The sequence below is a fragment of the Magnolia sinica genome, chromosome 1 (assembly GCF_029962835.1).
Source record: "Magnolia sinica isolate HGM2019 chromosome 1, MsV1, whole genome shotgun sequence".
Lineage (NCBI taxonomy): Eukaryota > Viridiplantae > Streptophyta > Magnoliopsida > Magnoliales > Magnoliaceae > Magnolia > Magnolia sinica.
In genome coordinates, this window is record NC_080573.1 from 60857827 (window position 1) to 60874858 (window position 17032).

The following is a 17032-nucleotide window of genomic DNA, read 5'->3' on the forward strand; positions in this document are numbered from 1 at the left end:
TTGCACTAGACATGCACGGCAACAGAGAGTCAGTTAAACTGACTCTTGACTGATGCTTTCAAAAGAAGGAAAGTTCCTTCTTCGTGCTTTTATGCAGCTCGTCCGCCGGGAGGGTGCGTGGCCCACCACTGTTGATTATGTGGACAATCTGAACCGTCCATTCGAACTGGGAGGGGAAACCGACCGTACACACGGTAGTCTTTCAGACCCATGCGCATGTATGTATGGAAACCACACCACTACATCTAACGGACGACAGGTTTAAAATTCAATGGGCCACACTTAACTTGATCCAAAACCAGCCATCTCTGAACATTTTTGTTGTTGTGATTCTAATGGATGGCGTGGATTTCCCATTAGAATTCAATCGTGGGCCCACAGACACCATTGACTCAATTAGCAATTGCGTCCTCTATTTCTGTCTACAAAACAGAGGCTACGGATGATCTCAATGGGCCATCATCATGGACCAAACGATCAATTCGAGTCGTACATCATGTATAGGTGCGCGATCTGGTTAAACCCATGTTGATATTGTGTACTCATGCATGCACATGTGCTAGTTTCAACGGTCATAAACGGACAGCCCTGCACAAATTTTAGTGTGATTACTACCTTTGGCCGCATCAATAACATTCCAAAACCGCTCAGCCCCAGTCAAAATTTTGAGGAGAAGATGATAGACGGCGTAGATTTCACAAACGTCATAGAAGATAGGCCCCACTGGTAGTCAGCGCAAGAGCTTTCGCGTTCTTACTTCGCACGTAGCTGCGAAAGTTCCACCGACTCCAGTTACACACTCCCAGCCGACCTCCAATAACTATAAAAGAAAGAGAAGAAAGAGAGAGAGAGAGAGAGAGAGAGAGAGAGAGAGAGAGAGAGAGAGAGAGGAGAAGAAAAGGAGAGATTGCTCGAGAAGGGATTGCTCTAGAAGAGATTTCTTTTGACGGTGTTGGGGTTGACAGATTCATCACATATTGAAAGAAATTAGAGGGTTGTGCAAGGGATGTGCTTCTTATCAATTATATTTTTCTTCTTTCCATTTGAATCTATGTTACTTCCCATGAATTTTTAATTTCTTAGTTAGGGCTGAGATGAAGCCCGTAATTTGAATGATTCTTGTTGTTGGTTGATTTCATCTGGAATTAATTGATTTATTTCTTTCTCTATTTTGATTAAATGAAAACTTCATACCTCTCCTATCTATAAGCTTACCCAAAGTCTAGAAGTGGATGTTGTTTGGAATCTTATTCTAAGGTGTGCTTGGGTCTGACCATGAACAGGTTTTCCTACAGATAAAGAAATAGGAATTTACATCCATTCATGCCTAAACATGGGTGGAAAGATGTGATCCTTGAGATTTTTTCTCAATTTCATCTTCTGTGATTCATAATTAAGATATTAGATGGTGGATGTGGATTTAAGTGGTTTGGTTGATTCTTAATGTCTATATATACATGACAATTGATGTGCATGCATTAGGGATAATTGATGTTAAGAGAAAAATCACTTGTGCTTCAAGGGAATTATACATCCCGTGTGCCTGAACAAGGACACAAATTGTGCTTTATTTATTGAATATATATCAATCTGAATTAGGATGAATCAACAAGTAAAACAAGGGTTAGGATAATTAGGGGTGGATTCAAAAGTCCTAGTATTCTCCTTGAGTGAATTTTCCTTCTTGTTCTCAGTTATTTTTCATTGACTTTGTTATTTTACTTAATAACTAGCTAAACTATTTGTTGGATTAGTTAAGAAGAATCATAAAATTCGAATTGTGACAACCAGTCCTCGTGGGAACGATCTCATAATATGTACCGTGTCTGCACCTGACTCGTATACTTGCGAGTTTAAAATCAATTTAAATCAGGTTGGTTTAAATAAAACATCAAGTTTTTTGGCGTCGTTAGCGGGGACTGTTTCGGTCCAATTGGATTTAGGATTCTCTCTTATCACAATTCATAGCCCTAGGAATTTTCTCGCATCATTTCACAAAATTTAGAAACTTAATTTATTTTTGTCTTTATTTTCTATAGGAATTAAGGAAGGAAGTTGAAAAAAAAATTGTCTTCAAAGTGAAGGAGGTGCTCCCAATTATTCGGATATCAATCATCTCCTTTTTCGAGTTCTTTCTTCCAATTTTTGTTTGCATAGTTTCATCTTATTTTTAGGAATTCATGATTTTTAGCTCTATTTTTATTTCTCTTAGGTTGCATCTTAGTTTAACTTTCTTTCCTACATTGCAATAACTCAGTTTATGCTAGGACGTAGATCTCTGAACATAGAACTAACACCTTTTGATCTTGAAATAGAAAGAACATTTCGTAGAAGAATGAGAAACATTCTATTTGAAATGGCGGGCGAGAATGGAATTAAAGCTCTTAAAGATTATTCAGCTCCTATCCAATTTAATGCACCTTCATGCGTAGTGTTGCTAGCCACCACGGCAACACACTTTGAACTTAAACCTGGGGTCATGCAATTGTTGCCCTCCTTCTATGGTTTTGATAAGGAGGATCCATATCATCATGTGAAAGAATTCTTAGACATTTGCTCTACCTTTAGGTTCTAAAACTTTTTAGATGATTCGATCCGTTTGTGCCTTTTTCCTTTTTCTTTGAAGGATAAGGTGAAAGCATGGTTGAATTCTCTAGAAGTTGGGTCTATCACTACATGGGACCAACTGTCTAAGAAGTTCTTAAACAAGTTCTTCCTTATTCATAAAACTATTGCTCTCCGTAGAAAAATTACTAATTTCACACAAAAAGAGGGTGAGCACTTTCATGAATGTTGGGAAAGATGGAAGGACTTGCTTCTTAAATGTCCACACCATGGTTTTGAGAAGTGGTAACAGGTTCAATACTTTTATGATGGTTTGACACCCCAAAACCGTCGCATGGTTAATGCCACCAGTGGAGGGTCATTCATGACCAAAAGTGATGTCGAAGCTTGGAATTTCTTTGAAACCTTGTGTGAAAACTCCCAGTAATGGGACTATTCAAATAGAGGTGAAAGAAGTCCCCAACCATAGAAGAAAGGTGGCATATATGAGATACGAGTCACGACGGATCTTTATGCCAAGATTGATAGCCTGACAAAGAAAGTTAATGCTTTGATGTTAAATAATGAACCTCCAAAAACAACTCAAATCGAGTCATGTGCCATATGTTCCAGTCCTGCCCATCTTACGCAGTCTTGTCCATCTGGTGCAACATTTTTGAAATTTCTCTCTGAACAAGTGCATGCTATGAACACTTTTCGAAGAACTGGGAATGATCCTTACTCAAACACCTACAACCCAGGGTGGGCTAGACATCCAAATTTTTCTTGATCAAAATGACCACAACAAGGAGGACCATCTGGAAATCCTTTAATGCAACCTTACCCCTAAGTTGGCAGTCAACAACTTCAACAATTTTCGCAATATCAACAACTTCCTTCATAATCAAGGAAACCATCTCTTGAAGATACACTAAATCTTTTTATGCAGAGTTCTCTTCAATTTCAAAAAGACACCCAACAAACCTTACAAGCTAACTAGCAAAGCTTACTTGCAAATGCATAATCCATTGCCAAGCTGAAAGTACAGTTGGGTCAACTTGCTACCACATTAAGTGAGAGAGAGAAGGGCAAGTTCCCTAGCCAACTTGTGGCAAATCCTAAAGGACAGTATGAGATTGGCTCAAATTCAAACCAAGAACAATATTATGAGTAAGCCAAATCAATCATTACCCTTAGGTCCGGCAAACAGATCGAGAACAAAGTAGAGAAGCCTAGGGAAGAATTAAATTCCAAATCGGAAGACCAAAATGAAGCGGAGAGACATACTAGTGCCTCCAAAGTCCAAAAGCACTCTGACTCTCTAGGAACCACTCATGTGCCATCCTATGTGCCTAAAGCACCTTTTCCTCAACGTCTGAAACTAGTTAAGAAAGGAAACAACTTTAATGATATATTGGACATGTTTAAGTAGGTGCAAATTAACATTCCGTTGCTTGATGTTATCAAGCAGGTCCCTGCTTATGCTAAGTTTCTTAAAAATTTATGCACTCAAAAGCGTAAGCTGAATGTTCACAAGAAGGTCTTCCTTGCGGAGCAACTCACCTCCATGATTCAACACAACACCCCTCCTAAATTTAGGGATCTAGGAGCTCCCACCATTTCTTGTGTCATAGGAGATCATAGGATTGAGAAGGCATTGCTTGATTTAGGGGCGAGCGTTAATTTGTTGCCATATTCTGTATATGAGCAGCTAGGACTTGGTGAACTGAAATCAACCAAAATAACACTACAACTAGCTGATAGATCTGTCAAGGTGCCCCGTGGTGTTATTGAGGATGTGTTAATCCAGGTTGATAAGTTTTATCTTCTAGTGGATTTCATCGTTCTAAATACTCGCCTGTCCAGAATCTTACTATTCAAATCCCGGTTATCCTGGGACATCCATTCTTTGCCACATCCAATGTTATCATAAATTGCAGGAATGGATTTATGAAGTTGTCTTTTGGTAACATGAATATTAAACTCAATGTTTTCAATGCTGGACAACAACCGTTAGACTCGGATGATATATTTGAAGTGAACATGATTGAGAGTCTAGTGCATGACTCTTTCCTTAAATCTTCCGAAGACACTCTTGAGACTTGTTTAGCACATTTTGGCATAGATTTTGACATAGGAAGTTCCATACTAGAAGTTAATGCATTACTTGACTCTAATCCTATAATGGATACTACAAAATTGAAAGCTAAAGTGGAACTTCTTCCACCATCTGAGTCTAAACTGGTCCCATCTATTGAGAAAACACCCGAACTTGACCTTAAACAATTACCTGAAAGTCTCAAGTATGCATTTTTAGGTCCTTTTGAGACCCTTCCTGTCATTATAGCTTCTAACCTTGATAAGGAACAGGAGGGTAAGTTGCTTAATGTTCTTAGAGAATATAAGGTAGCTATTGGGTGGACAGTAGTGAACATTAAGGGAATAAGCCCCACTGTGTGTATGCATTGTATTCATCTTGAAGAAATTGTAAAAACGTCACGTGAAATGCAAAGGAGGCTTAACCCTAACATGAAAGAGGTCGTTCGGGCAGAGGAGCTTCAATTGTTAGATGTTGGTATCATTTACCCCATTTCAGATAGCACATAGGTCAGCCCAATTCAAGTTGTTCCCAAAAAGTCTGGGATTACGATGAAAAAAATGATGATAATGAGTTAGTGCCAACTCGCATGACTATGGGTTGGCGAGTTTGTATTAATTGCCATAAACTGAACCTGGTCACAAGGAAGGATCGCTTTCCTCTTCCTTTCATAAACCAGATGCTTGAGAGATTGGCAAGGCATAACTACTATTGTTTCCTGGATGGTTATTACGGGTACAATCAGATTCCCATTGCTCTCGAGGATCAAGAGAAAACCACATTTACATGTCCTTTTGGTACATATGCCTATCAGCGTATGCCATTTGGGTTGTGTAATGCGCTTGCTACTTTTCAACGATGCATGATGAGTATTTTTTCAGACATGGTTGAGCATTTCCTCGAGGTTTTCTTGGATGATTTTTCAATTTTCGGCTCTTCATTTGATGAATGTTTATTCCATCTATCTCTTGTCTTGGAAAGATGTAAAAAAATAAACTTGGTATTGAATTGGGAAAAGAGTCATTTTATGGTTCAAAAAGGGATTGTACTCGGGCATGTTATTTCAAATAAAGGCATTGAAGTTGATAAAGCCAAGATTGATTTAATTTATAGTCTTCCTCCACCCAGAATGGTGAAGGAGATTAGATCGTTCTTAGCGCATGCAGGATTCTAAAGGAGATTCATTAAGGACTTTAGCAAAATTTCTCGACCCTTATGCAATTTATTAGCTAAAGATATTGCATTTGTCCTTAATGATGATTGTCGGAAAGCTTTTGATAAGTTAAAGCATTTATTAACTTCTACTCCAATCATCCAACCACCTAATTGGAGTTTACCTTTTGAGCTTATGTGTGATGCTTCTGATTATGCTGTTAGAGCCGTCTTAGGACAAAGATTGAACAAAATGCCTCATGTCATTTATTATGCTAGTAGGACCCTAAATGATGCTCAACTTAACTACTCTACCACTGAAAAAGAATTGTTGGCAGTGGTATTTGCTCTTGACAAATTCAGGTCGTATCTTATAGGATCAAAGGTTATAGTGTTCTCAGATCATGCAACATTGAAATATCTTCTTTCTAAAAAATATGTTAAACCTCGATTGATTCGTTGGATTCTCTTGCTACAAGAATTTGACATTGAAATTCGGGATAAAAAGGGTTCTGAAAATGTGGTAGCCGACCACTTTTCTAGACTTGTCTTGGAGTCCATAGTGGATCCTTTGCCAATGAACGAGTCTTTCCCTGATGAACAACTTTTAGTTATTTTCCAATTACCTTGGTATGCAGATATTGTAAATTATCTTGTTACAAGTCAATTTCCTTCGCATTGAACTAAACAGGATAAATCCAAATTTCTTGTTGAGGTTAAACATTTCTTTTGGGATGACCCATACTTATTCAAACTTTGTCCTGACCAGGTTATTAGGAGATGTGTGCCTGAGAGTGAGTTTCATAGTATAATCTCCTTTTGTCGCGACCATGCATGTGGTGGTCATTTTGGTTTAAAGAAAATAGCTGCAAAATTTTTACAAAGTGGATTTTATTGGCCTACACTTTTTCGAGACACCCACGCCTTTTGTTCTACATGTGATAAATGCCAATGTATGGGTAATATTTCCCACAGGAACATGATGCCACTTACTAATATTCTCATTGTTGAGATATTTGATGTTTGGGGTATTAACTTCATGGGTTCATTTCCCCTGTCATTCGGTTATATGTATATCCTTGTGGCCGTCGACTGTCTCTAAATGGATTGAAGCAGTGCCATGTAAAATGAATGATCATAAAGTTGTGGTCCGCTTCTTGAAAGAAAATATCTTTTCTCATTTTGGTACTCCTCAAGCAATTATAAGTGATGGGGGTACTCATTTTTGCAATAAATCGTTTGAATCTTTAATGGAGAAATATTCCATCACCCATAAAGTTGCAACGCCATACCATCCACAAACAAGTGGTCAAGTAGAGGTTTTGAATCGGGGGATTAAACAAATTTTAGAGAAAACAGTTCGCCTTGATCATAAGGATTGGTCGCAACATTTGAATGATGCTCTTTGGGCATATCGTACGGCTTTCAAAACCCCAATTGGAATGTCCCCCTATAGGCTTGTCTTTGGGAAAGCATGTCACTTGCCTGTGGAATTAGAACATCATGCTTATTCGGCCATCAAAACCTTTAATTTTGACTTAAACAAGGCTGGATCGCACTGTAAACTTCAACTCAATGAGTTAGAAGAAATTCGAAATGAGGCATATGAGAATGCAAAAAATTATAAAGACCGGACAAAATTTTTTTCATGACAAATCAATTCTTCGCAAGACATTTGAACCGGACCAGAAAGTATTATTGTATAATTCTAGGTTATGCCTCTTTCCTGGAAAACTACGTTTGCGATGGTATGGTCCTTATCAGGCAATAAAAGTATTTCCTCATGGAGCAGTTGAGATTCAAAATCTAAAGGATGGGAATATTTTCAAAGTAAATGGTCAACGGCTGAAACCATATTTAGAGGATTTGGTTAATCAAGATGTTGAGAAAATTTATTTGGAGGACCCAGGTTATCAAGATTGATTAATTCATGGTCCATGGTTGCTTTCATTGCTTGTCTAGCTGAAGATGTTAAACTTAGCGCTCCTGGGAGGCAACCTAACCTTTCATTTCATTTCTTCTTCCTAGTTAGCTAGTTCAATGTTTGTGGGTAACATTACTGCAAACCCTCACGAGACTACAACTCGTCCATTAGGGGCAACCTAGGGGTTTAAAGGCTTGTTCCATACGCTAAATGCAATCGAGAGTACTTACGAAAGTGGTGTATGTAGGATTTTATTTTTATTATTTTTATTTTTCTTGAGGACTAACAAAACTTCTCTTTTAATTTCATTATCTCATGTGCATTGCATGCTCATATCTTTTACATTAAGGATAATGTAGATTTTAGGTTGGGGTCAGAGATTAGGTTACCTAATCAGTATTTTCTTGGACTTGAGCAAAAAAAAATTGTGAAAATTTTTAAAATTTTTTCTAGAATTTCTTGTGAATTTGAAGTGATTTTGAAGGATATTCGTGGTTTTAGAATTACAAGATACAAAATGTTGGTAATTTATGACTCTTAGATTCAGCCATCTGTTCGATTTCACAGTTAAGTTTGAATTGTTAACCCATGATTAAAAGTTTTAAACATTGATTGAGTTATGATTTCATAGGACACATCTCGCTTACACAGTAAGGTTTCAGTTCAATATTGAATTGTAACTTGGTGATCATTAAGCATGGAAGGAACCAACCTGGGGAATTTGTCCATCATGTTCAATAAGAAGAATGAAAGAAAAAGGAAATACCCAGCTATAAGATAGCTTCTTGCGGAAAGGGTTGGGCGATCGAACTTCACCATAGGTTTGCTCCCTATAGGTTTAGATTCGATTCCCTATGGTTGACATTTAGAAAGAGTTAGGCGACTGGTTTTCACCATAGGTTTGCTCCCTATAGGTGAGGATTTGATTCCCCTCCTTGGCGTTACTTTTAATAGAAAAATCAAAAGCTGAAAGAAAGAAAAAGAATGATCTGTAAGGCACATTTTAGTTTAGGTTTTGGGTGTCCTGAATGCTCTTGTTGGTTACCAATGGTATCATGGAAATTGACAATTAGATCTCTTAATGATGGTAAGCCAAGATTACACTATACAATCATGGAACTCAATGTTTAGAATTGTTCTAATTAATGGATTAATATTTTGAACTTGATTATGAAGTTTACCGTGAGCTTGATTCCAGGAGAAAATACTACTCACCATTCATGAATCTTAGAATTCTCGCATCTCGACTATTTTTTTTCACAAGTCATTCGGGTTTACAGGAATTGTCTTGTATTTCTAAAATTATTTTTCGCATACTTTGCTCGAGACTAGCAAAATGCTGGTTGGAGGTTGTGTTGAGGGTCGAATATTGCATATTAGACCCCAATTATTACCTAATTTTACGTACATGATAATGCTTAATGTCATATTTTAATCGTGTTTGTGATGTAGGGTGTAATTAGGAGCTTGGACTGAAAAAGGATACTAAAAGCATGGAATAAACGCTTCGAAGTCACCAAAGCAAGGGACACCCCAGGGGACTGAGATCGAAGAAATTACATGCAAGAGATTCGAAAAAATCAGGCCATTCATGTTAAACGTGCCCAAAAATCATCCAGAATGCAAGATCACAGGGTTTCCACCATCCGTTTGGCTCAAAACTCTATATTTGGCCTGAGGACCATAAATGAACTATACACGTCAAATTTCAACCCTTGGATCCCTGTGGAAGTGTTCCAACTGACAGATCAGCCCATAAATCGTTGATTCTGGGCCCACCTGCAAGCTGGATATGTTTCAAATGTTGGCTAAACTCCTTAAACTATCTGAGAAAAGGGATGCATGGATTGGATTTCTCATACCTATCATAGTGGACCGCACTTAAGCATGAGTGTACATAGTGCACAATTGCACTAGCCGTGCACGGCAACAGAGAGTCGGTCAAACCGATTCTTGACCAATGCTTTCAAAAGAAGGAAATTTTCTTCTTCGTGCTTTTACACAGCCCGTTCACTGGGATGGTGCGTGGTCCACTACCGTTGATCATGTGGACAATCTGAACCGTCTATTCGAATTGGGAGGGGAAACCGACCGTATACACGGTAGTCTTTTAGACCCATGCGCATGTATGTATGGAAACCACGCCACTACATCTAACAAACGACAGGTTTAAAATTCAATGGGCCACACTTAACTCGATCCAAAACCAGCCATCTTTGAATGTTTTTTTTTGTTGTGATTTTAATGGACGGCGTGGATTTCCCATTAGAAGTCAATCATGGGCCCACAGACACCACTGACTCAATTAGCAATTGCGTCCTCTATTTCTGTCTATGAAATAGAGGCTATGGATGATCTCAGTGGGCCATCATCATGGACCAAACGATTAATCCGAGTCGTACATCATGTACAGGGGTGTGATCTGGTCAAACCCATGTTGATATTGTGTACTCATGCACGCACGTGCTGGTTTCAACAGTCACAGACGGATAGTCCTGCACCAATTTTAGCCTGATTACTACCTTTAGCTACATCAATAACATTCCAAAACCACTCAGCCCCGGTCGAAATCTCGAAGAGAAGATGATAAACGGTGTAGATTTCACAAACGTCATAGAAGATGGGCCCCACCGGTTACCAGCGCAAGAGCTTTCGCGTTCTTGCTTCGCACGTAACGGCGAAAGTTCCACCGACTCTAGTTATGCACTCCCAATCGACCTCCAGTAACTATAAAAGAAAGAGAAGAAAGAGAGAGAGAGAGAGGAGAAGAAAAGGAGAGATTGCTCGAGAAGGGATGGCTCTAGAAGAGATTTCTTTTTACAGTGTTGGGGTTGACAGATTCATCATAGATTGAAAGAAATCAGAGGGTTGTATAAGGGATGTGCTTCTTATCAATTATATTTTTCTTCTTTCCATTTGAATCTATGTTAGTTCCCATGAATTTTTAATTTCTTAGCTAGGGCTGAGATGAAGCCCCTAATTTAAATGATTCTTGTTGTTTGTTGATTTCATCTAGAATTAGTTGATTTATTTCTTTATCTATTTTGATTAAATGAAAACTCCATACCTCTCCAATCTATGAGCTTACCCAAAGTCTAGAAGTGGATATTGTTTGGAATCTTATTCTAAGGTGTGCTTGTGTCTGACCATGAACAGATTTTCCTACAGAGAAAGAAATAGGAATTTACATCTATTCATGCCTAAACATGGGTGGAAAGATGTGATCCTTGAGATTTTTTCCCAATTTCATCTTCTGTAATTCATAATCAAGATATTAGATGGTGGATGTGTATTTAAGTGGTTTGGTTGATTCTTAATGTCTATATATACATGATAATTGATGTGCATGCATTAGGAACAATTGATGTTAAGGAAAAAATCACTTGTGCTTCAAGGGAATTATACATCCTGTGTGCCTGAACAATGACAAAGATTTTGCTTTATTTATTGAATGTATATCAATCTGAATTAGAGTGAATCAACAAGTAAAACAAGAGTTAGAATAATTAGGGGTGGATTCAAAAGTCCTAGTGTTCTCCTTGAGTGAATTTTTCTTCTTATTTTCATTTTTTTCATTGATTTTTGTTATTTTACTTAATAACTAGATAAACTATTTGTTGGATTAGTTAAGAAGAATCATAAAATTCGAATTGTGACAACCAGTTCTCGTGGGAACGATCTCATAATACGTACCGTGTATACACTTGACTCATATACTTGTGAGTTTAAAATCAATTTAAATCAGGTTAGTTTAAATAAAACATCATGGAGTCTGAGAAGGTCCCTGTGGCGGTAAGGAGTCTCACCCCAACCATATGAGTAGTTTCTAACACTAGTCGTTTGACTGCTACGCATGATATGATCGAAATAGTGGACCCAGTGTCCACCAACAGAAATATGGGTGTACCTTGGATGTGTGCGGTGACTTCGAAAGCCAATGGTGTCATAGTTGCTATCTCAGATGCCTCAGTTGCAAGTGACTACACACAAGCTTATTGCGGATGATTCGGTTGCGGTGCCATAAGTCATTGAGGTGGCCTAAATTGAGGCGCGGGTGCCCCGTAAGATGGTTGTGCAGGCGGTGCTGATCATAGAGGTGAAGCTGAAATGGCTTGAGGTAATTGATGGTTGATCTTTTGAGGCGGCGCAAAGCCATTGTCCCTCATCCTGGTAAAGCAGTAAGTGTAAGTATGGCCTAACCTCTTGCAGTAGGTGCACCACACATCTGACCGCCTAGGCTGTGTTGGTGGAGCAATGAGCGTAGGAGGTGAATTTGGATGTGGCCTCTTGCCAAGGAATGGTCTGCTCGACAAATCAGGTCAGGGCCTAGGGCCCATGGGTACACGTGTATGGGATAGCCTATCCCCATTCTGCTCAGCTCGGAGAGACATGTTCACTAGCTCAGCATAGTTGGGAATGTTAGCGCAACACATCTTCATATGTATCTCGGGTTGCAGGCCCTCTGAAAATCGTCGCATCTTCATTGGCTCATTCGTCAGGATCAAAGGAGTGTATCTGGCCAGCTTCGTGAACCTGTTCTCATATTTCGACATGGTCATCCCTTCCTGTCGGAGGTGAAGAAACTCTCCCTCTTTTTCATTACAGTAAGTGAGGGGGAAGTTCTTCCCATGGAAGCGGGTCTCAAAAGCTTCCCACGTCCATATGTACCAAGCAACAACTATCTATAGGATGCTGTCCTACCATCGACTAGCCTCCTTTTTGAACATGTACATGACCAACTCAACTTGCTCTGCCTCAGTGCAGTGCAGTGACTTCAGCATCTTAGAGATGCGGTCAAGCCAATATTCAGCCTCCTCGCGTCTGTGAGTACCTGCAAAAGTGGGAGGTCGGAAGCGCTGGAATCGCGCAAATAAGCCGCTGGCATTCAGGTTTCCAACAGGGTGCATAGGTGGTGCAGGTGGAACCACATTCATGTTCTGGGTAAGGGCCCCCTTAATCGTGGTCTAGATCTGCTGCTATTGTTGCATTAGGAGCATCATCTGCTCCAACCTATCAGGAGGAGGAGCCGCCTGAGGCATGTGTGATGTTGAGGTAGATACACAGTTCTGCTCTGGAACCGGTGGTACACTAGGTGTTGGCCTGTTCATAGGGCTAGTGGTTGGCTGAGAATCCGGCATGGTGTCACTATCAGGGCCCAAGGTAGGGTCCATGTGGCTATCGATTAGGGGAGGTACCCCATCAAATGATCCACTAAGTACTAGATGTGCAGTGCTCCGAGTGCTCTTAGGTAGCATTCCCTATATATAACATAGGGTGCAACCCGTGTAAGATTTAGCATAAGAACACACACTCATCCAAACATCATTCACATTCTAAGTCAAAAGAAGCTTCATGCATTTCATTTACCAAAATTGTCACAATACATGAGATATAGTCTTACATGGATTATGACAGAAGATGCATGTGAGCCAATCTAAACAAGCCTTAAACACCATAATATACTAACAACCAACCAAGCCTACCAAGGCTACTACAAAAGAAAACTAGCAATAAGGCAAACTAAAAGACGACCACATATATGACTGGTCGTTCGAATCTGGTGATGGTGGAGGAGCCCCCTTATCTTGCATACAGCACAGGAGAGCCTTCAAGGGCCGAGACACCTTCTTAAATTTTTGCTTCATGTAGGTCTGACTCTCTTCAAGCTTGGTCCCGGTCTCTCTGACCTCCTGTCTCAGGGCGACTTGGCCCTCCTCAATCTGAGCCAAGCGGGCCTCTATGGCAGCTTGATCACGGCAGTGCTCATGTTTAGCAGGAGGAGGTCCCTCATCAGACTCTTGGGCCTCCTCTTCATCTTCCTGATCCCCCTCTTCTTCGCTGCCTTCCTCACCACTTCCTTCTTCGTCACCACTTTCTTTCTCCCCTTCACTTCCTTTGACATCTTCACTCTCTTCTTCCGTATCATCACTCTGTTCCTCAAGTCGGGCTCCTTGTCGCCTAAGGCCAATGCCCATATTGTCAAGCGTGTTTTTGCTAATAATTTAGATTGGGGCGACGTCATTCATATGGAGTTGGAAACAATAGTGGCAGGTAATTTTGCATACAAGTCGACCGAAAGGTAGCGAGGAGCTTTCCCTAGCAGACCGCGCAGTGTGGATTATCTGGGATAGTATAAGAGTAGGCATGCACACTTTCTCTCCTTGCCCAACCCTATACAAGAAATCCACCATGAATCTTGTGCATTTGGTGCGGTTACTCCACTTAGGATACACGTTATATATATATATGTGGTAGAGCAGGCGGAAGTCATTCGTCATCTTGGATGAAGCGAGGCTATTTCCCCGCCTCCAATGCTCGAGATGGCCACATAGGAAATGTGTGCGAAGTCTTTTCTCTCGCTCACTAGCGAGGTTCTTCTCACTGACATGTACCACACCTCTTTCAACTCCCATAATGTGGGCAATCTCATCCACATCAACTATAGCCTCTTGCCTTCCTAAAGGGATAGCAAACTTGAGAGGCTTCAACAGTGGATTCCAAATGTAAGCGTAGAAGGCGCACACCGTGCCTTCGTTCGCATGAGTGTTCCCCTCAAATATGGGACCCCACCCATTTTCTAGGAGAAATTCGAGGACTGGATACATCCCAAACAACTTCTCATTGACATGAGCCTCAAACACGACCTTGCGGTTGCAGAACTTACTAAGAGTGACGTCTGGCGGTAGCGATCTCTCTAACGGAACTCGAGGATTGAGGTCCTGCTTGGACCTTCGTTCATGCGCGACACTCGTACTGGCCTCGACGTCCGCCCTCTTTGTAGTACGACATGGTCGGCTCGGCCCGGCCTCGTCCCGGGCCACTCTCTTCCATGCCATGAGAGAAAGGAGAGTAGAGAGTGAGGAGGTGGTGACGACAACTCAAAAGGGGCCCTTAGAAGTGAAAATTCTTGAAGGATGAGATGGGTTGGTTGGTTTTTAGAGAGTTTGAGACACAAAAGGAGAGCTTTTATGCTCAATAGATGGAGATTTGAAACATTATGAGACATAAAAGAGGGGTTTTGTGCTCAAATGGGTGAAAATAGTGGAGATGGGGAGATGAAATTGAGGAATAGGAGGGTAACGATGAATAAGATGGAAGATTTGAAGGTTGGAAGTGTATGGAAGAAAAGATTTAAAAAGGGAAAGGAAGCTTTGGATTATTTAGAAGTGGAAATGGAGTGGAGGGGGTTTACAATGGGTTAAAACAACCCTAAATGGGTTTAAAGGGAGGGTAGAGTGGTCCTACACGTGTGCTAGGGCCCACCTTACCGGGCGGTGGGTGGTGCACCGCCGACTGGGCGGTGCCGCCGCTCGAACTCTGGACCGCCAGTGGTGGTTCCGCCTAGGGGCGGTGTCCACCCCTCCCTGAAATGCGAAAAACATGTGGGACCCCCTTGGGTCCCTCTGTAATTTACGGTGTGGCCCCCACATCCGTTGGTGGTGCTTCCGGGTTCCAATTTGCCCTTATTCACGCTTTTTGGCATGTTTTGAGCATTGGATTCACCGAATTACTGTCCAAACCCATCGATTGAAGGTCTAGAAGGAGATTGAGATTGTTTTATGTGATCTCAGGCGCATACGGGACACATTTCAGTGGTCCGTTTCACCCGTTAGTGAAACTGGGGATCCTACGTTCGTTTCTACATTTTATCACCCCCACATAAGTCAAAATACGTCAGCGTGTGTCGTGTTACCATAACGCAGGTCCAGTTTAATCCAAATCATGCTCTGATACCAACTTGTAATGCCCTGAAAATCGAAGGGTGAGCAGAAGCTCAACTCCCGAGTTCTAATGCATCACTTATGCAATATAGATAATGATGATTAAATGTTGTTCATATTAGTGCATTAAATATGAGTGGGATTACACTAAACAACATATTATACTCCAGAGATAATTACGTTAGGCAAGCAAAAGACTGAGATAAGTATAAAATGTATAAAAGTGTTTCTCAATCCCTAGAGTATGAATATTTTACCAGGTTGAATATATACATGTGTTGATCCAAAATTTACAAAATAAAAAAATGTGAAAGTCCGACTAGAGCATATAGTCCCTGTAATCCCATCGATCAATACATGGTCTACGTAGACCCGCCTGATAGCTAAACGTAGGAGAATTCCTCCTCGTCTATGAATTTTCAATCAAAGGTGTAGGTGTCATCACCACCTGCATCTACAACAGAGTTTGGTTGGTGTTTTAAAACACCATCCTAGAGTGGGAGTGAGTGATTAACTCAGTGGAGCTATAAGGCAAAGGTTAACATGTTATCAATTCAGTTAAGTAGTAATGATAAAGCAATACAACAATCATGTCCTAAGTACTCTTGTTAATGCAGGAATGATATGCTATAATGATGCATGCCCTCGCTTGCACTCCCTCAATGACACCATCTCACGGTCGCACATGCTACTTCCATTGTGCTCTTCCAAGCCAAAGGCACATGCAATGCAGTGCATGGTCGTGTTAGCCGGGTTCTTGATTAGGCTTATTCATACAACAGATTTGGAAAGCTAAGGTACCTCCCTTTATATCACTTACCCAAACGATGATTCATCAAGGGTCGTCAATCCTAGTTAATCACATATGATAGGCAAGTTATAGAGTAACATCATCCCTGATTTAAAAACAGTGAATAGGTAAGTTCAGGTCGCTACGGGAGGCTCATCACCTCGGCGTAGGCCTAGTTTATACTCGAGGTCACTATGGGAAGGCTCGTCACCTTAGCGTAGGCTGACAACTCGAATACAGTGTTCCATATACCACTATATTCGACTCATGAGTTTGGGTTGCTCACTAGTCATAACTAGGAGGCTCATCACTCCAGCGTAGGCCGACAGATCGACCACGGTGTCCCATACACCACCATGTTTAGCTCTTGAGTCTTAGCGGATCATGGTACCAAGGTTGAAATGAGCTTTACATTGGTAGGTGGTACCTTAGATTCAAGCAGTAGCGTCCATACATGGTAAACACACACTAGGCCAATCGGGCTACTTGACAAGTTCGATTGGTATATGCGCATGCTAAATTAATCGACATGGAGCATATACGCACTCCTCGTGGCCTAACCACTGTCAATAATCACCGTACGACTCGGATTCTTCGAACGCGTCCATTGTGGCGACATTAATTCGGCCACTCGATCGAAAACTATTACCGATTGCCTGGACTACGCATTAGTCCTAATCATACTCAATTACAATAGATATTCATATGTGATAGTCAAAATAGTGTTTAACAACCAATTCAATATAAATCTCATTTGAGCAGTTTTTTTATCAACCAAATTGCACATGTTATCATACATAGGC

The 17032-nt window shown here is 40.6% G+C and overlaps 1 non-coding gene across 1 annotated transcript; it reads right to left on the bottom strand.

The window, feature by feature from the left end:
* Positions 1–2734: 2734 nt before the first annotated feature.
* LOC131221697 (small nucleolar RNA R71) lies at positions 2735–2841 on the bottom strand. The gene has a single exon (XR_009159535.1). It is a non-coding gene; the product is annotated as a small nucleolar RNA R71 (small nucleolar RNA).
* Positions 2842–17032: the final 14191 nt, after the last annotated feature.